A 22,833-nucleotide genomic window follows, 5' to 3' on the forward strand; every position below is an offset into this window, starting at 1 on the left:
TGAGGTCTGGATGTCATAGTTATCTATGGTATGATAAAGTTAAGATTAATGTAGATTTTAAAAATCACTACATCCGAAGTGCTATATTGGGAATATGAAATATACACAGACTATGCGTGAATATACCTTTATGGTCTCAGCACAAGAATAATTTTATAGGAAGGAAACAAGTTAAATAGAAAACAGTTAACTTAAAGAGAGTTAAGTTAAGTTAAGCATGGAGAATATAAGTTAAAGTCCAGATACTATATAGCTGCAGAGAAATTTAGTTTTCAATGGTTTCCTTACGTACAGCTAAGAGAAAGATTCAAAGTAGATAGTGACTTTTGAATTGAGTAACAAAAGATAGAATTCGAAGTTGACATGTACGAATGGTGAACGTGTAATAGCCAAAATGTAAAAACTCTTCCTGAAATTTGAAATGGAGGATGAACAAGTGAAAGTGTATACATGTAGTCCTTGTTTAAAAACTGGCCACTTAGCAATTGTTCGAAGTTACAATGGACCTTCTCAAAAGCTACTTAGGTTCTGTTTCCAGAGTTCTGACAGATAAACACATACCCCATGGGTTCTTGATGTTTATGATGTTTTTTGCTTGGTTTCTGGCCTTTTCAGCTGATTTCTGGCAAAAAATGCCTACAGAAATAAATTAATTAGCTTAATGGCCAAGGTATTGACTTGAAAACTGCCACATTCACTTAGCAACCAGAGTGCTCATTTAACAACTGCCACAAACATGTTATAAAATCAGTCCTATCATGTAGGTGCTTCAACTTACAATCATCATAACTTATGCTGGAAATTCTAGGGTTCATTTCAGTTGTAAGATGACCCTTATGATAAATAGGCTAGCAATTTTGGAAATACCTTATTGTTGTACAGTTGGAAAACATTGTGGGGGAAAAACTGAAATTCACACTATGTTATAACCTAAAATAGGTTGATATATGTATTATTGATATATGACTCCCCCCCCATATTATCTAGAAAGTATAAGAATAAATTTATGTTGGAAATGTGGGATCATAAAAGATCATTATCATGTTTGGTGGATTTGTAAAAAAGAAAATTTTGGGTTTAAATACATACGTATGCTGATACAAAGAATTTTAAAGCTAAGATTCAAATGAAATTAGGGATGTTGGGATTAATGGACAGACAACTAGAAAAAAAGCCACTGAAAATTATCTTATCATTATTGCTGTGAGACAACTATACGTTTAAAAATGAAAAGATTCTGAAATATACACAACGGAGGAACAATTGGTGAAGAAAATAGATTGGATGCTTAATCTGAATAATATTAATACATCTTTTGACTTCAAGTAGTCTGATTCATCAATGATTCTTTAGTTATTTACATATGAAAAATCATTACCACTTGGTTAGTTTATTAGCCATCTATAATTTCATTTTAACATGGTCTCTGTATAGTTGGCATTAATTATGCTCGAGTTCTGCATTTTAGTTCTTCATTTCTGCTTGCAGCATAACTGGAGTTGTTAATTTGGGAACATACATGAAAGACCTGCTTAGAAATAGAAGATATGGAACATCTTAAACCAAGCTCAATTAATTCTTCCATGGTGAGAGGCTCAGAGGTTTTCTCCTTATTCCTTTTTTCTTAATAAGCACTATAACATTACTGAATGGGGTATAATTGGAATCATTTCTTATTTTTCAATATTTGAAGCTTTTTACTGTATTTGGCATAACATGCATCTTTCATTTATTGTTACTTTTAAAAGTGGAACTCAGATTGCATTGCATTTTTTTCATTGATTGATTAAATTTATTTGTCACCGTTTGGTATTGAAATGACTCTTGGTTCGCATCCCACCAGGCTCAAGGTTGACTCAGCCTTCCATCCTTCCGAGGTAGGTAAAATGAGGACCCAGATTGTTGGGGGCAATTAAGCTGACTTTGTAATAATGCCGCTTGGGTGGGGTGTGAAAGCCCTAATAAGCAGGCATATACATAGAATGAAGGCTACTGCTAAGTTTGTAAGCCGCCCTGAGTCTTCGGAGAAGGGCGGGATATAAATGGAATTAAAATAAAAATAAATAAAAAAATAAAAAAATTTACTCTTGAATTTTAGATGTCAGGGTCCTGAAAGATTCTGTGAGGCAAAAAAAGCCTACAGCTATGAGTTGATCACTTCTGTCTTATACTGTATAAAAACAAAACCTTTCCCAAATTGTGGGGCTGAATTAGATGAACAGCATTTGCATTACAAATGCTCTACTGCTTTATATTTTGTTTGAATGGGCATGTTTGCAAAGGCTACTGTCTTGTCCCTCCTCCCTTCTTCTCCTGCAGATTATCAACTGGGTCAAAACAGATGTATAGCCATAAGGGTACAGAGTAGATCCAAGACCATTTCTGGCTTCTTGCACTTTTTCCAATTTAATGATTGCAATAAGCTAGCTTGGGTACACTGGTCCTGGAGCATGAATGCCCACTTACGGCTTCCATTATTTGCTGGCAGTTGTATTGGCTTGGCCTGCTGCTAGCAATGTTAGAACACTATACTGTAACCACATGCTAGGTTATGGTGTGGAAATGCCAGCTTCTTGGGCCAAGGCCATTTTGCAGCGTTAGAAAGAAGGGCATTCTTCATTTGAAGACATAAATGGATTTAGGTCAAATGGTTTGTGCATCTGAATTGAGAATAGATAGCTGATGTTATAGAAACGCCAAGGGACTCCATGTTTCAATGCTTTCCTTTCAGCTCTGAGTCTGTCAACTTATTTTGTTTTCCTGATTTTTAGATTAAGAAGAACGTCGGACCCAGAAGTGGAATTGGGAAGCAGGGAGGAAGAAAGCATCCAACAGCCACAGAATATGCCACCAAAATGTACAGGAACTGTACTGGGGAAAAGGTATATTGCTGCCATGGCAACAAGCTGCCCAAGGCGGGAAGAGAAGATGCTGCCATAGCAAAAAAAAAAATAAAGAGAGAAATGTTGAAAGGATAGGTTTCCTAGCAACTGGGCACATCAGGCAGAGGAATAACTAAATACTAGGAAAATAATGCAGAATGGAAAACCTGGACTATTCAAAAGTGAGAGGAAGAACAATTTGATGTGGCTGAAAAATATGACAGAGATCATATATATGTAGCATACATTTTAACTGAATGTACTTCATACAGATAGTGATTTAACCTTTGCCCTAATTTTTCCAACTATTTTAACAAATAGGTTTCTGCAAAGAACTTGAAAAACTCTCCTTTTGAGTTTCTGGAGTTCCCTCCCCCCCCCCCATAGGCTAAGAAACGTTCATCTTTGAAATTTAGCTCGTTATTTCAGGAGAGTTTAAAAGACAAGTGATGTGACCAATTGCATTTTGCAATTTAATTTGGATCAGGCAATGAATTGCCTTTGCAAATGGCAAATACACCCAGACTTCTGCCTTCTTCAACTCTGATTTGAGTGACACAAAATAAAATGATAGGTTTGGAACAGATGATCAAAACTCTGCCCCTTAAAACAATCTATGGAAAGCAATCAAAGAGTTGGTATCTAAGGAGACAGAATATTGTTGTACCAGGCAATGAAATTCTCTTGCCTAGATTTTGGAACCATTCAGTAGCCAATCATAGCCATCTAGGTCATAGCAAAGATGCCTAACAACAGTTTCTACATGCTTCTGACTGAGAAAATAACACACAACTATCAAGATTTCTGAGCAGCCATTGATAATTCTATCCTCTGTGAATTAATCTAGTTCCTTTCAAGGTCATCAAAAGCAGTGGTCAAATTAACCTGAATAGTGAACTGATTATGGCTCAAACTGTAGAGTTCCATAAACACACAGCATGCAGCCACCTCACTTCTTTTTCTTTACAGCTCCAGGTTAGATTGTCTTATGCTAGGGAAGGAAGATTTAAACTCTCTCATATCTGAGTCATCTTCAATAGCTTCCCTCACTTAACGGCAGTTTAAAAAGTAGGTTTTCACTGGCAGCAAACTGTTGTGGTTTTGAGCTTTTGAGTAAATAAAAAAGTATAACACCAGGTTAGGTACCCTCATTAATAAAGCATGCTGTTTGGCCTTTGATTTATATTGGTGACTTTTTCTCATAATACAACCTTCTGCATGAGTAACAATAGAGGAGGAATGTTTCCTTCATGTTCCATGACTTTCCCGGGGTATCTGACAGGTAACAATATGAAATTATGTTGGACTTTATGGGCCTTTTATTTGATCCAGCAGAGGTCTTCTAAAAGTTTTATCTGCTGTCACATATTTTAAATTCTTGTACATTTCTCATTTATTTTGGAGGATAGGCTTTCATCTTGGTATGGAACAGAAACATGCAGAGGGAAAATGTAGGCAACATTCCCATGGAATTCAGTTCAAAATAGTCTACTTCAGCATAAGCAGCAATGCAACTTCCACCTTCCCTTTTCCTTCTCTAATGCTAGAAACTTGGTTCTATTTTAAAAGGGCAAGTTTAGTACTTATTTGAAGGTAAAATGAGTAAGTCTTATCTCAGTGTGTGTGTTCTATACCAGCCTGCTACCGGCCCTGCAGAAAAGGCAGGGACAGCCCCTTTACAAACGGCAAGAGGCTGGAATTAAACCTGCCAAATTTATTAACATAAAACAGCAAAACAAGACACCAACCATGAAACAGGAGCTATGAAACAGGAACTAATCAAGCGGTTGCCTTCAGCAAACCAGCCCTCCCACGCATTCCCCTTTTATACAGTTCAGGGCATGGCTTCTCTCTGCCTCCTTCCGAGGTGCCCCATTTCCTTCCTCTGTTTACTCCTGATTGACTGCCTCCTGCGTCGGGCGTCCTTGAACAGGGCCAGCTGTGGGTCATCTTCATCCATGCTGTCAGGCTCACACAGCTGGGTCTCCGTCGTGACCAGGTGGGGAGGGGCCTGGCTGAGGGCTCTGCGGAGCCTCAAGGCCATCATCAGCAAGCTCTTCAACAACCCCCTCCTCCTCCTCTGAGTCGTCCGACCCAACTGCCGAACCCACAGGCTGACCCTGAATCACAACAGTGTGGGTAGTATCATTTTCAAAGCAGCTTTTGACTTGCAGGAAGCTCTATAAAAAGTTGATATGAAATATTGGTTCCATAAAAAGACTTGGTCTCTTAAAATCTTCAATGAATATATGACATGGGTGAATGAATATAAAGTTGGGTTACTTTATGTAAGTATGTGAATTCATGGCAATAAGGAAATAATTGCAATTGATCCAAGTTTGCAGTAGAATGGAATAGGCAACAGAACCTGAAATGGAACAGACATTGGAATACAGGTAGTCCTCAACTTACAACAGTTCACTTAGAGACAGTTTGGAGTTACAACAGAACTGAGAAATGTGACTTATGATCATTTTTCACACTTACGACCATTGCAACATTCCCACGGTCATGTCATCAAAATTCAGACGCTTGACAATTGGCTCATATTTATGACGGTTGCATTGTCCCCCAGGGTCATGTGATCATCTTTTGTGACCTTTTGACAAGCAAAGTCAATGGGGAAACCAGATTCATTTAGCAACCGTGGTCACTAACTTAACAAAAGGAGTGATTCACTTAACAACTAGGGCAGGGGTAGGCAACCTCAGCTCTTTTATGACTCATGGACTTCAACTACCAGAATTCCTGAGCCAGCTGGCTCAGGAATTCTGGGAGTTGAAGTCCATGAGTCATAAAAGAGCCGAGGTTGCCTACCCCTGAACTAGGGCAAGAAAGGTCATAAAATGGGCATAACTCACTTAAAACTGTCTTGGTTAGCAACAGAAATTTTGGGCTGGGTTGTGGTTGTAAGCCGAGGACTACCTGTACTCGTTTTTGTTCACTGGGGAAATAAGAGTATGGATGTGTTCCATCTCAGAATGTGAGAGGACTAAAAGTAGTGCTCATTTTATGATTGGTTGCTTAACAACCATTCGAAGTTATGACAGACCTTCCCAGGGCTACATACAACCCGTTTTTGAAGTTATGACAGCCACAAAACACCTCCCCCCAGTTATGCCATTACATTTTGGGCATTTGGAAGTTGTTTCACCTTTACAGCTGTCTGCAGCATCCCACAGTCACATGACCACTATTTGTGACATTTTTTGCCAGTTTTCAATGCTTACTTCTAGTTTCCATTAAAAAAACTGCCCATTAGGGAAAACAACCATGGTATTTTTTTTAACAAATACCTCAAAAAATGTTAAGAAATCCATGTGTGTGTGTGTGTACGTGTGTGTGTGTGTGTGTCTGTCTCTCTGTCTCTCTGTGTGTATGTGTGTGTGTGTGTGTATAGATAGATATAGAGATAGATAGATAGATAGATAGATAGATAGATAGATAGATAGATAGATAGATAGATAGATAGATAGATAGATAGATAGATAGATAGATAGATAGATGGATGGATGGATGGATGGATGGATGGATGGATGGATGGATGGATGGATGGATGGATGGATGGATAGATGATAGATAGATAGATAGATAGATAGATAGATAGATAGATAGATAGATAGATAGATAGATATTGCTTACAGGCACTTACAGGCACTGTTGTAATATTAAACATTAGGGGTCTATCAAAGATGTGTTCATTTATCCCAATAACTTAATAATAAATATTTTGATTCTAATATTGCATTGAGGAGTTTTCATTTCCCACTACTGAGTTATGGGTGCTACACACCCAAACCCCTGTTGACAAATGGTTTTAAATGCATAAAATTTGCTTTCTTTATTGCCAGACAAGTCTTGTTTCCATTCTTAGTCATTTGCCTGACTTTGTTGGTCAAATATAGTGAGTAACAAAAGGCAGTTTTTCTCTAAAGATATAAGTTGTGTCTCTTCCAGGCTGCTCCTGACTATTTCTTAAACAAACTTCTGTGGTTTAAGAAACACAGAGGTTAGCAACAGATTTGACTGGTGCTCAAATTATGGCCACCAAACGATCTGATTGGATATAGCCCCCTGCTTCTTGATCTTCTATCGAGGCAGGGAAGGCTGGCTGGCTTCTATGTGGACCATTTCTCAGTCCTTGCCTTTTTTTTAGGGATTCTTCTGTTTTCACTAATACTATACCTTGTCTTTGCTTCCTCTATTGTTTCCATACATAGATGCCTCCAACATCGCTACTCTTCCCCCATTATCTTCTGTGACAGTTTTCTATTTTCCCCCTCTTATGGTATCATTGTAGCTTCAAAGCTACAATAATCAAACCAACAAGACTGGACATTCTTATGTTCATCTATATGTCCTTGAAAACTTTGTAGCAAGGTAAAACTGACATTTCAGCTTCACGGAAAAGTACTCGTAGTGTTCCTATATTGCAGCTTAAAGATATTACAAAAATAAAAGTATGGGAAAACTTGCAGTACTGTGGACATAGGAAAACTAAAGGGACGATACTTTACTCAGCCTAGGCAGAAACAGAAAGGGTTTGAACTTCAGGGTTGAATAAAACACAAGCTTTTAAGAGTGAGGATAGTTCACTGACATAGAAAACTGAGAGAGAAGCAACTTGGGATTAAGGAGAAACTTCCTAACAGTGAGGACAATTAACCAGTGGAACAGCTTGCCTCCAGAAGTTGTGGGTGCTTCATCCCTGGGGTTTTTAAGAAGAGACTGGACAGACACTTGTCTGAAATGGTATTGGGTCTCCTGCTTGAGCAGGGGGCTGGACTAGTAGATCCTCAAGGTCCCTTCCAGCTCTATTCTGGTTGATTGATTGAAACCCATAGTTAAATTGGAGAAACTCTCTTCAGCTGCTAAATGTAGGGCTTTGGGGTACAAAAGACTCCTGTCTGAATCATACTTGGCTGGTTTTGTTAATGAAGATGGCAAATTTTGAATTCAGATTCAATGCAATCTGGCAAGACCTGTTGTACTGTCATTTTATGGGACAAACCTTATGCTAAAAATAAATCAGCTCTCTAGGAGCTACCAAAACATGTTCAGGAGTTGCCATGGAGTTCTAATAAAAATACCTCCAATGTTGATGATGCACAGTAGCAAGTTTCCATTTTGGGAAGAGAATGTTCCTATTAAGTTTGTTAACTATTTACTGGAAAGAAGGAAAACAGATTCAATTAAAATTAACTACAATACGTAACTTTTAATAAAAACGGTAGCTGTATTTCTGCAGTTTTAAATGAATGAAAAAAGCAAAGGAGTACAATCTGGTGAATCAAAAGTCATGTCCTTTGGGGATACAATGACCTAAATTTAATTCTGCTAGGGCAGGGGTCGGCAACCTGAAAAAGGAAAAGAGCCACTGGGAACCGGTTCCATCACACATAAAAAAAGTGGGAGCCGCGTGCGTGCGTCCATGCACGCGCATGCGCAAAAAATGTTTTGCGTATGCGCAAAATGGGTTTTGCTTGCACATGCGCGGACGCGCGCAGTTGCCATTTCTTTTATGTGTGATGGAACCGGTTCCCAGTTGCGCGACGGCGACGGCCCGTTTGCAGAGCTACCGCCTTCGGCAGCCTGCAACATGCTACAGCTTTCCCAAAGAGCGGCGCCGCTGCCCGTTCGCGCAGAGGTGCGCGTGCACCTCTCCAAAGGTTTGGGGAGGTGCGCGTGCACCTCCGCTCATTCGGAGAGGTGCGCGCGCACCTCTCGGAATGGGCATTGGCGCCGCTTGTTGGGAAAGCTGCCGCGGCCCGTTTGCAGAGCTGCCGCTTTCGGCAGCTTTCCCAAAGAGTGGCGCCGCTGCCCGTTCGTGCAGAGGTGCGCGCGCACCTCTCCAAAGGTTTTGGGAGGTGCGCGCGCACCTCCGCTCCTTCGGAGAGGTGAGTGCGCACCTCTCGGAATGGGCAGCAGCGCCGCTTGTTGGGAAAGCTGCCGCGGCCCGTTTGCAGAGCTGCAAATGTGCCGCGGCAGCTTTCCCAAAGAGCGGTGCCGCTGCCCATTCGCGCGGAGGTGTGCGCGCACCTCTCCAAACGGGCGGTGCCACTCTCCATTTGGAGAGGTGCGCGCTCACCACTGCCCGTTCGAAGAGGTGCGCGCGCACCGGGCGGCTGGGAGCCGCAGGAGACGGCTCAAAGAGCTGCATGCGGCTCCGGAGCCGCGAGTTGCCGACCCGTGTGCTAGGGAAATGTTTGCTATCTGAAGTATGCATTTTAGAGTAAAGTATGCATTTTTTGTGATTGTGTATGTAGTAAGGGTACAAGCTTGACTTTAAGAGCAAAAAGGGGTGCAGATGATGGTTTCAAGTTCTCCACCCACATTCAGATCTGACCTCCCTACACTTCTTAGATACTTTCTCATTTCAGCTCTGTAAAGTAGCGGGGTCGCACACAGAGATGGACACTCAGCTGGGGGAGAAGAGTTCTTTATTGCGGGCAGGAACGAAGCTGGGGAAAGGGGGTTACCTGGCGTACCTTTATACCTGCCCAGGTGAATACCAACCAATGGATTCAAACCTGGGCTTCCCGCCAGTGCAGGTGGCCAATAGATTTAAACCCTGGCTTCCCGCCAGAGCTGGCCATAGCCCGGGGCTGTCAAACTCGTTTAAACCAGGCTTTCCCGCCAAATGTGGTTATAGCCTGGAGCTGTCCAGCCCCGCGCCTCCTGCTGTGCTGACAGCCTGTGTATGCTTTAGTCGCATACACTACAAGCTCTGACATCAGAAGTGACATAGGTTGAAAGGAAAGTACCAGGAAATTATGTACCTGGGACGTGTCTTTCACCTGCATGCCCAACATTTTCTTATAGGAGATTATTCCAGCTTATTTTTTTTCCTCATATATGATTGGAAGAGCCAGAATAACAGAGATGGGGAAACTTTACAATGTGGGAGAAGTGGAACCAATTTTGTACATCTGTTTTTGGGACCTCTATATCTTTTTCCTATTTGGCAGCCAATCCATCATGCTATCTGAATGCCTTCACTACACTTTGGTCATAAAAATGATGACCTTAACAATTAGTGCTTATGTTTGCTTTCTTCCCCCACATCCCAATTTCCAATTCCCTTTTTATTGCTAAGGGTTATTGCAAACTGTGCATAGACACATAGAAGGAAGCAGCCTAGATATCTGATCCAGTGCATTCAAATTGCTTATTTCTTCCTTGAAATATGCATTGCCCAAGTGCGTGTATCTGTGTGGGGGGGGGCAATACTGATACACATACGGTGCCAATTGTCTGTGTTTGTGAAAATACAGACTTATACATATTTTGAAGTCCATATTTGGAAAGACTTGTAGAGCAGTAGTTTCCTGAACTCTAAAGAAAGAAAAGGCTAAGGGTCAATGACAAAAGAAGACTACTGATTTTTTTTTCACAATCATTCCCATCCTAAAAGTTCAGTGCAGCACAATTAAGTGATGCAACAAATCTAAAGGGAATCAAGAAGGATTTTTCTTCTACATCTTAAAGTAAGAATCACTAATAGGATCCACTTGCACATGGTTTTTAAAAAAAGCCTTAGGGTTTCAAAGAGTATTTTAAACATTAAAAGCACTACTTTAGGAGCTCTGTCTCTAAGAGACAACAAAGCTCCAAATTTGCTTCCAGCCTGAATACTATTATGAAGGTGCTAGGTTTGAAGAAAAGAATTTTGTCTTATGTTCCCTTTGGGTAAGTGGGGCTGGGGGGAGAAGTTGCTGGAATTTCCTTTTTTATTCTCAATTGGCATTCTAATAAAGATAAAAGATCACTTCAGTTGAAGAAAGAAGCTGAAAGAGGTCACATTTCAGTCCGTCTTGTGAGTACCAATAGAAGAAAATATTTGTACCTCAGGGTTGGTGTTTGGTTAACTATGCTTGGTTGTTTTCTTGCAGACATTTCATTAACCAATTAGGTAACATTTTTAGTGCTAGAAGGGAGTGGGGTTTGCTCTGTTTATATACAGTGACTTGCCCTGTCAGTGTTGGTGTGATGAAGGAAATGTCTTCATCAGGTGGCAGTGTTTTCTTCTTGAAAATTCCTTGATTAGGCTGTTTACAGTTTGAGTGTTTGTCTGAATCTGTAGTTCCTTGATTGGAGTATTGTTTACTGCTTGATTGTGCATCTGGTATTAATATTGGTGCTAATCCCTGTTTATCTGAGCACTGATTGCTGATGAGGAAGTATTCTGGTCTTTCTGTTTCCCTTTCAGCTTTCTGATTGTCTCTTTTGAATGGTATGTAGATATTGTTTATATCTATGTGTCTGTTGGTGGCTGATTTGTCTGAGTGCCAGGCTTCCAAGAATTCTCTAGCATTTTTGGACTTGGCTTGGTCTAGGATGCTAACAATTTGTGAGTTGATACTATGGTTGTCTGTCCATGTATTGTGCAATGAAAGAGCTTGTGTTAGTTGTGCTGTAGTGGGTTGAGGGGATTGAGTGGTCAGGCACTATTTGATAAAGTTGTATGGGGATCCGTTTTGTTATGCTTTTTCACAAGCTATAAAAAGATAACACTGCCATATATATAAAATATTTCAGAAATACCAGACTATTAAAACTACATGACATCACTGTACTACACAAACCAACTAAAGTCTTCCAAAACATCTTAATTAAACCAAAAGCCCCAAAAGAAAAAACAGGAATCATCTACAACGTACAGTGTAAGAACTGTTACAGCTACTATGTAGGACAGATAGGCAGAGGACTAGTAGAGCACATCCTTGAACATCAACTAGCAATCAGAAGACATGTTGAAAACTCACTAATTGTTAAACGTTACAGATCCTGTTTCATCTGCAATCCAATTTAATATTGTTCCCTCTTGGAAAATAGCTCTACATTTGCATGTGTCTAAATGGATAGAGGCAAGCATTGAGCATAATTATAACAGTACTGTGTCATGTATTTCCAAAGAAACTTAGAACTCTTTTGAATCCCAGCCAGGCAAAATGTCACTTCTTTGGACAAAATCTGCACTTCTGGGTTCAAATTCTCCTGTAGCTGTTGACTTTCAATTTCTGTTCAGAAATATTCAGTAACATTCCACATTGATCTCCTTACAGAAGAAATTTTGAATATTCTTGAGAGACATTCCTAGACTGTATTCAAAATCTCTGCCAGTTCCAAGTTTTGAAGATCTTTAGACAAACAGCCTCAAAAGCCTAATAATCCTTGTCCCTTCAGCAGAGGATTCTCAAATTCTGTCATGCTGCAACTCCTTAAAATAGTAAATGAATTTTCATGACCACCTCGCCATGAATAAAACTGTTAGACAAGGCTCTTGCTATCTGGCAATGCAAACCTGGCAGTGATCCATCTGGGCATGTGCAAGTCAGGCATGGGCATCCAATGCTAGATTGCATTTCCCTATTATAACTCAGTTCTGGGTTTCAGTTCCAAACTGGGATGCTGCTTTGCTGCCTTCATATTCAACTCACTGACTGCTCCAACTAAGCAGGTGCTGAACATCACCCAAACTGACCTAGCCAGAATCAAAGGTCTTGCCTATCTGGGTCATTTTTTACATTTTACAGAACTATTACCCTTCGTGATGGATGACAGAATTCTTTTTTTATCAATTAATTTAATTTTATTAATTTTATCATACTGACCTCTTTTTTGTGGTGTGGTTATTTTTATTATAAATGCTTTATTAACAATAGCAACAGCAATAACACTTAGATTTATATGCCGTTCATAATGCTCTACAGCCCTCTCTAAGCAGTTTACAGAGTCAGCATATTGCCCCCAACATTCTGCATCCTCATTTTGCCGACCTCAGAAGGATGGAAGTCTGAGTCAACCTTGAGCCGATCAGGATCGAACAGTCAGCAGAATTAGCCTGCAATACTGCATTCTAACCACTGCACCACCACAGCTCTTGTTTTTTTATTAATACAAGTGAACTCCCAATAAAATAAATTCTGCAGTACCCTATTGGAAATAATATACCTAGACATGCCAGGTGATGATAAAAATGAGCACAAGACAATATTGTATCTTTGTGGTACTCCTATCTAGCTGGCGTCTGCAGAAACAAATCCCAAACTAAAGGGATCTTAGTCAGATTTATCAAGGATTTTGTTTTTCTTTCTATGTTCACTTATTTTTGCCCATCATGGAGGGCAAGAAGCCCACAAAAAGTGACAGAATATTCTGATTTATTTTCATGCAAAACAGTACTTGATAACTGTGATATTGCATGTAACTTTAGTTTTGATGATACCTTTGTTTTCGTCTTGCAAAATCTTTTAGAAATATGCTTAAATTCATGTAAATTACTAATCACTATGAAATTATTCTTTGGTTATTAAAGCTCTTCAGGTGCTTAAGAACTTTGAGAAGTCAGGGTTAGAGCATTCTGAGTCCCCAAGTCACAATCCCTTTTTGGAGAGACACATGTGAATTCTAATGAAAGTGTTGTGATTCCGTGCCAGCCTGTGCTCCCAACGGCTGAATCCGGGGAATCTGAGGAAGAGGAGAAGGAGGGGTTTGGAGAGCCATCAGAGTCGGAGGGAGGCTCTGATGAATTACAAGACTCACAATCAGAGGAAGAGCCTGGCCCCTTCAATCGTGTTCTGGATGAGACTCAGTTGTGTGGAGATGATGAGTCAGACTCTGAGGATTCACAGATGGACATCATTATAGATGCTCATGCAAGAAGGCAGTTAACTAGAGCAGGTCAGAGGAAGACTATACAGCAACTCAGCGAAAGGAAGAGAAGGCATTGACAAGCCACACCTTGGGGCTGCTTAATAAAAAGGGAAGGTGTGGGTGGTGCTGGTTGCTGGAGGCAACCGTTTATAAGAACTTCCAGGGAATAATGGTCTGTTTGTTTTACTGGTGAGATTCTTGTTTAACTCCTGCTCTGTTTTGTTTTTTGAACCATAATTCGTTGGAAAAGTATTCTGTTGTTTTTGTTTTGAAGAAATAATTATCAGGACTGTATAAAAAATAAAAAAGGTTGGTTTTTCCAGCCTACTGATAAAAAAGGGGTTGTTTTTGTGATGCAACAAGAGCGGCCATAGGCTGGAACAGAAAAGAAAGAGCCTTTCAGTGCATAAAAAGCCTTTAGTCCCTATGACCCTTTGTTGAGCCTTATCAACCCGGCTTCTTTCTCAGGGTACAACCTCTGTCTCATGGTTAATTTGCCAAAATCCCTGCTTAGTCTGCTTTCTTCTCATCCAATATTCTTACCAATTTAATCTTTGTTGAAAATAGCCTATATTTGTTAAAATTCTAAATAAAACAGTGAACAGATTTGTTTTGACAGATTTCATATACATTGCATTCAGTCATGAACCATCATAGAGACAGACCTCAAAGTTAAACACAATGTGGTTTGCGGAATCAGATGTGAATGGGTTCCTCTTCGTTAAATTTAATATTTTTGATTCATCAGCACTGGCTAAATCAGTTTTAAAGTTAGCTTTATCACATATTGGGCCCAGTGCTCTTCAACATCTTCATCAATGATTTGGATGAGGGGATAGATGGGGAACTTATCAAATTTGCAGATGACACTAAGCTGGCAGGAATAGCCAACACTCCAATAGACAGGCTTAAGATACAGAAGGATCTTGACAGACGTGAACATTGGGCGCTATCTAACAAAATGAAATTCAATGGTGAAAAAAGTAAAGTTCTACATTTAGGCAAGAAAAACCAAATGCACAGGTATAGTATAGGAGGTGCCTTGCTCAATAGTAGCAACTGTGAGAGGGATCGTGGAGTCCTAGTCCTCAAATATGAGCCAGCAGTGTGCTGCAGCTGCCAAAAAAGCCAACACAGTGCTAGGCTGCATTAACAGAGGGATAAAATCAAGATCATGTGAAGTGTTAATACCACTTTACAATGCCTTGGTAAGACCACACTTGGAATACTGCATCCTGTTTTGGTCACCACGATGTAAAAAAAGATATTGAGACTTTAGAAAGAGTACAGAGAAGACCAAGAAAGATGATCAGGGGACTGAAGGCTAAAACACATACAGAACGGTTGCTGGAATTGGGAATGTCTAGTTTAATGAAGAGAAGGATGAGGGGTGACATGATAACAGTGTTCCGATATCTCAGGAGCTGCCACATAATAGAGGAAATCAAGCTATTCTCCAAAGCACCTGTGAAGCAATGGATGGAAACTAACCAAAGAGAGAAGCAACCTAGAACTAAAGAGAATTTTCCTGATAGTTAGAACAATTAATCATTGGAACAACCTGGCTCCAGAAGCTGTGAATGCTCCAACGCTGGATTTTTTTTTAAGAAGAGACTGGACAGCCATTTGTCTGAAATGGTATAGGGTTTCCTGCCTGAGCAGGAGCTTGGACTAGATGACCTCCAAGGTCCCTTCCAACATTATTATTATTATTATTATTATTATTATTATTATTATTATTATTATTATTATTATTATTATTATTATTATTATTATTATTATTATTATTATTATTATTATTATTATTATGGATGGTGGAAAATATAGAAATCCATACTGAAGCAAGAGTTTGGCAAATGTGACCACTGAAAATGCACCTATTATGGGGTATAAGTCTATACATTTAATTAAATGAGTTGACAATTTTATATTGTTATAACTATATTTGTTTCTAAGGTGCATCGGATTCTCCTTGGTAAAAGTGCAAAACATGTCTTGATTACCAAGCAAATTAAAATGAGACTACTTTGCAAAACTGTTGGGTCATTACTGGATTTTTCTGAGATCTAAATAAGGGATACGTTTCAGAGTGTTTGTTTATATATTTGTTTCTTCGTTATAACAAAGAAACATTGCACATGGGTTATCAGAACATAATGCTTTTTTGGTATCTAGCTACAAAGGCTTTTCCTCATTTTCCCACCACTAAAAATGGTGCAAATGTATCCTGGAAATATACTTTTCCTGTTGTATCCTCACAGTGTTATTTTCATTTCATTCTCAGCCCATAAGTGAGACAGCCTTGAATAGCGGGTGAGATCAGAACAGCACTTACTGGCTATTTTAAGTTGATGTGGGCTCATTCATTTCACTCCAGTCCCTGAACAGTCTGATCTGCTACCATTCTACTGCTGACTCCCTAAAAAGGTGATGCAGTAGCACTGACCTACCAGCATATGTGATATGTGCAGTACTGTAATAGGACTATCAGCTACCTCTATGGGTTTTATCTCTATAATTTCCCATTTAGTGACAGGCAGAAATAGCAAAGACCAACACCCTCCTATTATCTCCTGACAGAGAGTGGAAAAATCTGGAAGTTGGCATTTATTGCTCATATTGAAAAGTGCTGCAGATAAGTTCTGCTACTTGTGATCTAACTTCTTTTATGATTCTGAACTTTAAAAAAACCCACTTTATTCACACTGGGTTAAGATCCAATGAGGTATTGGAAATGAAGCACATAAGGAACCTAGAAATGACATGACAAAGTGACCATATTCATCCCATTCCTAATGCACTGCCATGATTGGCAAAATTTTCAAACCAGCTGGTGATGGGCTGAAAGAGAAAGCCTGCAAAAGTGGAAAGTCAATCAATCATTTTGCTTTTCACATGCTGCACACATTGCATAAGGATCATAAAATTCAGCAGTGACTTCAAACAGATATCAAAAACGTAGGATATGATTAAGCAATGAGGGTAGCAGATGCCATAGACAATACTTCAACTCAGCAATGGTGGGGGGGAGAAACTTCAGTTTCTTGATTTTGCAAACAGACCAATATCCTTCAGGTATTTTGCACCAACAACTTTGACCAGTGTTGTAAATAGAAAGGGACTGAGGAAGTAGCAATCTAAAACAGTTGAATGTCACCAGCCTCCTTACCACTGATTTAAGGTAGATAGAAAGCGCCACCACTAGTAGAATTCATTATTTCCTGTTTGTTATCTTCAGTCCAGCAATGAGAAGCATGTAACTGTCAAAATGTTGCTAGCATTCACTGCCCGCATTCATCACTGCTGAATGCTGGAAAAGGTAATATAGTAACATCTAGAGGGCTAAATGTTGTTTTTCTCTCTTCTAGTATGAAGAAGAGTTTGCCAAAAACGAAAGCTTGTTCACTATTTTGCAATATTTCAGATACCCTAACAGAAATATTGCTCAATTGTGGATTTAGGAGCATATATTTTTCTCCTTTTAGGGGTAAGATGCCTGTCCCTGGGAAAAGATAACTATCCTTGCATTATTTTCATTTATTTTTATTTATTGACAACAGTGCCAACTTTCCATCATTGTTTGTACAAAGATCCCACACCAGATCCCTATGCAAGCTGTAGAGGACTGGCATTCATGTGCCAATTAATGGACACTTTAGTTGAGAAAAAGGACCATAGTACATATATATAAGCATAAAGACATCAGATAGGAAATCTTTGGATAGGAAAAACTAGAATTAAGCTTGCAGATTTTGTATGACCATGGATGGATTTAAGAATTGTGGAGTAGCCATTTTATAATTGAAGGCAAATGTTTCTGTAAAACCACCAGGCAAATATATGTACACATTAATGATTGACTGAATTTACTGATGAACTGGGTCCATGAGCAGGCAGAAAGTATACCCTGCATCTTTCTTAGAGCTCTTTGAAGTCTATATTTGCATAAAATTCTGAATTTTCTGTTTCTCTTTCCTCTACCTCTGGCCAATTAAAAAGGCACTAAAATGTGATACCATATCTAGGTTGCACAATCTGGACAGCTGCATGCTCTTTGTTGCCATTTAGTCATAATCCAGATTTTTACAGTTCAGAGACAGTATCCCTACTCTAGAAATAATCCAGCCATCTTGAAATGAATTCATAGTAGAGCAACTTCATAGCTCTTCCCATTCAGTCTATAAATTGCACATAATGAAGCATTTAGTGACAGTGGGACGGCTGATGAGCCTTAGCTGAAATAGCAAGGGCTTGCCAAAAGCTGCATTTTCATTGTCAAGATGGAAGTAGCAACATCCTGACAATAGCTGCAACAATAACAGGGCTGTTGAGTCAGAGTACCATATGCTAACCTATTTGGTTATATGCTACTCCATAGATTGCTGAATAGCACTGTTCTGGGGAAGTAGGAGGTTTAGAATGTAACTCATTCATTTGAAAAATGTGGTTGCAGTAAGAAAAGGCTACTGGCTGTGTTACCTGTATCTACTAGACATAATGCTTGTATCTTCAGCAAGTTAGAATTTATTTATTTATTTATTTATTTATTTATTTATTTATTTATTTATTTACATTTATATACCGCCCTTTCCCGGAGGACTCAGGGCGGTTTACAGGGTAATTAAAAACCAAAATACAAAAGTTAAAAAAACCAAGTTTAAAAAAAATTAAATTTATCCCTGTGTAAGTAAAACCCCCAATTAAAATAAAATTAATCCTCAGCCCGGGCCAGAGAGCTCGAAGAGCCAGGTCTTCAGGTCCCGGCGGAATGAACGGAGGTCGGGGGCAGTCCTAAGCTCCACTGGCAGCTGGTTCCAAAGGGCAGGCGCCCCTACTGAGAAGGCCCTATCCCTGGGTGTCGTCTGCCGGCAATCTCTTACCGGCGGCACCCTGAGAAGACCCTCCCTGTGGGAGCGCACTGGACGAAGGGAACTTGATGCCGGCAGCAGGTGTTCCCTCAGATATCCCGGACCCAAGCCATGTAGGGCTTTATAGGTCATCACCAGCACCTTGAATTTCACCCGGAGGGCAACCGGAAGCCAATGCAGCTCGCGGAGCAGAGGTGTTACATGGGAGTATCGGGAGACCCCCATCACAACTCGCGCGGCCGCATTCTGCACCAGCTGAAGCCTCCGAGTGGTCCTCAAGGGCAGCCCCATGTAGAGAGTGTTGCAGTAGTCCAAACGGGAGGTCACGAGCGCATGAGTGACTGTGCGTAGGGCATCTCGGTCCAGATAGGGTCGCAACTGGTGCACCAGGCGAACCTGGGCAAAAGCCCCCCTGGTCACGGCTCCTATATGATCTTCAAAATTGAGTCGTGAATCCAGGAGGACGTCCAAGTTGCGAGCCCTATCAACGGGGGGTAACACCTCACCCCCCATCGTTAGAGATGGAATAGTCTGGTTGACCCAAGATGCCGATATGCACAGCCACTCAGTCTTGGCGGGATTGAGACGAAGCCTGTTTCTCCCCATCCAGACCTGGACCGCCTCCAGGCACCGGGACATCACGGCGAGGGCATCGCTGGGTTGGTTCGGGGTGGAAAGAAAAAGTTGGGTATCATCAGCATACTGATGATACCCCACCCCAAAACCACGAATGATCTCACCCAGCGGCTTCATATAGATGTTGAACAGGAGGGGCGAGAGAACCGACCCCTGAGGAACTCCACAAATGAGAGGCCTCGGGGCGGATCTCTGCCCTCCCGTCAACACCGACTGCGAGCGGCCCAGGAGATAGGAGGAGAACCACCGTAAAACGGTGCCTCCCACTCCCAACCCCCTGAGACGCCGCAGTAGGATACCATGGTCGATGGTATCAAAAGCCGCTGAGAGATCTAATAGGACCAGGACAGAGGAGCAACCCCTGTCCCTGGCCCTCCAGAGATCATTCACCAGCGCGACCAATGCCGTCTCCGTGCTGTATCCGGGCCTGAAACCCGATTGGTACGGGTCCAGATAATCAGTTTCCTCCAGGAACAGAGGAAGCTGATGCGCCACCACACTCTCAACAACCTTCGCCAAAAAGCGAAGGTTGGAGACTGGACGATAGTTATTTAAAACAGCCGGGTCCAAGGCAGGCTTCTTGAGGAGGGGTCTCACCACCGCCTCCTTCAAGGCGGCAGGGAAGACACCCTCCTTCAAAGAAGCAGTTATTACTGCATGGAACCAGCCTCGTGTCTCCTCCCGGGCCGCATAAGCTAGCCAGGAGGGGCACGGATCCAACAAACAGGTGGTGGTGCTCAGCCTCCCCATGATCCTGTCCACATCATCAGGGGAAACAGGGTCAAACTCAGTCCAGATAACATGCTCAAGACCGTCCGATTCCTCCACATCAGACTCTGCCCAGTCAGAGTCCAGACCGGCCCGGATCTGAGCGATTTTGTCCGCCAGATGATGACTAAACTCCTCGGCTCGTCCCCGCAAGGGATCCTCCCTCACCTCCTGATTAAGGAGGGAGCGAGTTACCCTAAACAGGGTGGCCGGGCGATTATCTGCGGACGCGATAAGGGCAGCAAAGTAGTTAGACTTCGCCGTCCTTATCGCCGCAAGATAAGACCTTATAAAGGTTCTTAACTGCAATCGGTCAGATTCGGATCGGCTGGACCTCCAACCGCTCTCTAGACCTCATCTCCGACGCTTCATCTCCCGGAGCTCCGCAGAGAACCATGGAGCCCAACGGGATCTGCGCCGGGTCAGAGGTCGCAAGGGTACAACGCAGTCAAGTGCCCCGGTGGCCGCCCTTTCTCAGGCATCCACCAGAACATCGACTGGGCTGTGGGTAAGGGTGATGGGTATAGGCCCAAGCGCCCTCTGGAACCGTTCCGGGTCCATTAGGCGCCTGGGGCGGAACCACCTGGTCGGTTCCGCAGCCCAGCGGCGGGGGGTGGCATAACGGAAAACCAGCCGCAGGAGGTAATGATCTGACCATGACAGGGGGGCAATGGTTGGTGAACCCCCTCCCAGATCATCCAACCACTGTCCAGATAGGAACACCAGGTCGAGAGTATGATCCCCCACATGAGTCGGGCCCTCAATAACTTGGGTCAGGCCCATGGCCGTCATGGAGGCCATGAACTCCCAAGCTCACTCAGATGACCCTCCCAGTGAAGGCAGGTTGAAGTCACCCAGAACTATAAGCCTGGGGAACTCCACCGCCAGCCCTGAGAGAGTGTCGAGCAGCTCGGGCAGGGCTGTTGCCACACAGCTGGGCGCCAGGTATGTGAGCAGCAAGCCCAACTGAGCCCGGGGACCACATCTCAAGAGGAGGGATTCACTCCCGGCCATCTGGACAATGGTGGCCTCCCGCGGGCACAGAGTCTCCCGAACAACCACCGCCACCCCACCACCCCTGCCCTGAGCCCGTGGCTGGTGTAGCACCCGGAAACCTGGAGGGGATAACTCGGTCAGAGGCACCCCTCCCTCTGAGCCCAACCAAGTCTCCGTAATGCACACCAGATCCGCACATTCCTCCTCGATCAAATCATGAATGAGGGGAGCCTTGTTAACGACGGATCTGGCGTTAAAATAAACCAGCCTGAGCTCAGGGACCTGATCACCCTCATCCCCGGGTAAGAGGGTGCTAACCGGAGGGTCGGAGCGCGCCACCGCTCGAAGATAGTGGGGGCGCGATCCCAGGTGTTGATATGGCCCTCCGTGCAACCACCTGCTGCCATTCCCTATCGTCATGGGGATTTGAAGCCCCACCCCAACATTCACAGAACCAACATTCCCCCAACCCCGTCCCGTCAGGACCCCTAACAGGCCCAGACTGAGTGCCGGTTAAAGATTCCCTCCCCACCCTCCTACCCCTCCCCCTCCCTAACCTTTTAAAATAACCGGCTAAAAATTTTATCAGGGGCCTCTTAGCGCGTCTCAACTCGAGGCCCCTATCTAAGCTCAGCCACCTCTCGGAGTCCCAATAATTGGGCTCGTCATTAAGGGGAGTGTGGGAACAGGCAGTAGGTCGCGCCCAGGAGGGAGAAACCCCCCTGAGGGCATACAGATCAGCTTCGGAATAAAAGATCATTCCATGCCTGGCAAACCACAAAATCTAGCCCAGAGTATTCCCACTTGGTGGCTCCACATTGGCTAAGGTTGATATGGGATATAACTGATTGTGTCTAAAAGGAATACATTTGGTAATTATTAGTTTTAAGCTTTATTATTTTGCTATATATATATTGGTTGATTTCACTCATTGCACCAAGCCATAAATTATGGATTAGAAATCACAATGACAAGCTTTACACAATATGTTAACCAAATAAATTACTTCAGAATTAAAAGCTGGGATATGTCATTTTTGGCATTTCAAATGTTGCTGAATTCCCAACATCCCTAGAGACTCTAGGTATTCAGAGGTGACTACTATTGAAATCTCTTTTTCTCAACTTCTTCAGCAAAAGAGCTGGCTAATCTAGTTTTTGTGAAACAATGCTAACAAGAACTGAAATAACAACCCTAACTAGACAAAATTCAAAATATTGTTACCTACTTGCCCGTATGCATCTAACTGATTTGACTGGTTACCCCATATATATCCCCCCTTTTTTTGCAGATACCCTCTTTTACTGAACTTTAGCTGAATGACAAGTAGTATCTTTAATCATTGTCCGTATTCCCAATGCCTTCCGTTAAATTGGGGCAAGGTAAAATTGGTTTACTTTATCCATACTTTTTAATTATATTCTTTCATTCGTTGAAGCTTTTGGAATTTTGTTTGTTGTACTATTTTATGCTGGATTTTTTTTCCTGCTCTTTCAGTGTCTCTTTACAAATACTCGATTGTTTTCATCTTCCATTATTATTTTTTCATTGTTTTGACATTTTAATGAATGTTATTTTATGACTGTAAACCACCTCAAAATGTCTTTTATAGAGGAAGTAAAAATATATACTAACTAAATAAAATAAATAGAATTTGTGAGCTGCTGATCTGAGGTTAATAAGAGATACGGCTAATTTTATGCATGTATGCATTTACCTCTTGATGGAACAAACATCTCTTCTGTATACAGGTAGGAGCCTAAGTACACACAGTAAAGTGGTAACTGCCACTTCAATTTTTCCCAAGGGTATCTGTAAGATAAAATCCATTTCTAATTGCAAATGCTATTCTAAGTGCATAAATAGTTTTGAAATCACTTGTATCGTGGTCCATAATTTTCAGGTTAGAGAAAATGCCTGTGGCAAAATAGTGATTTTGAAACATTTAAGCTGCAGAGCAATTGGCAGCCTCCACTTTGACATTTCTGGGATTCTGGATTGTGCCGGATGTTCTTCCCATGGTCAGA

Source organism: Vipera berus (genome assembly GCF_964194415.1).
Source record: "Vipera berus genome assembly, chromosome: 4".
NCBI lineage: Eukaryota > Metazoa > Chordata > Lepidosauria > Squamata > Viperidae > Vipera > Vipera berus.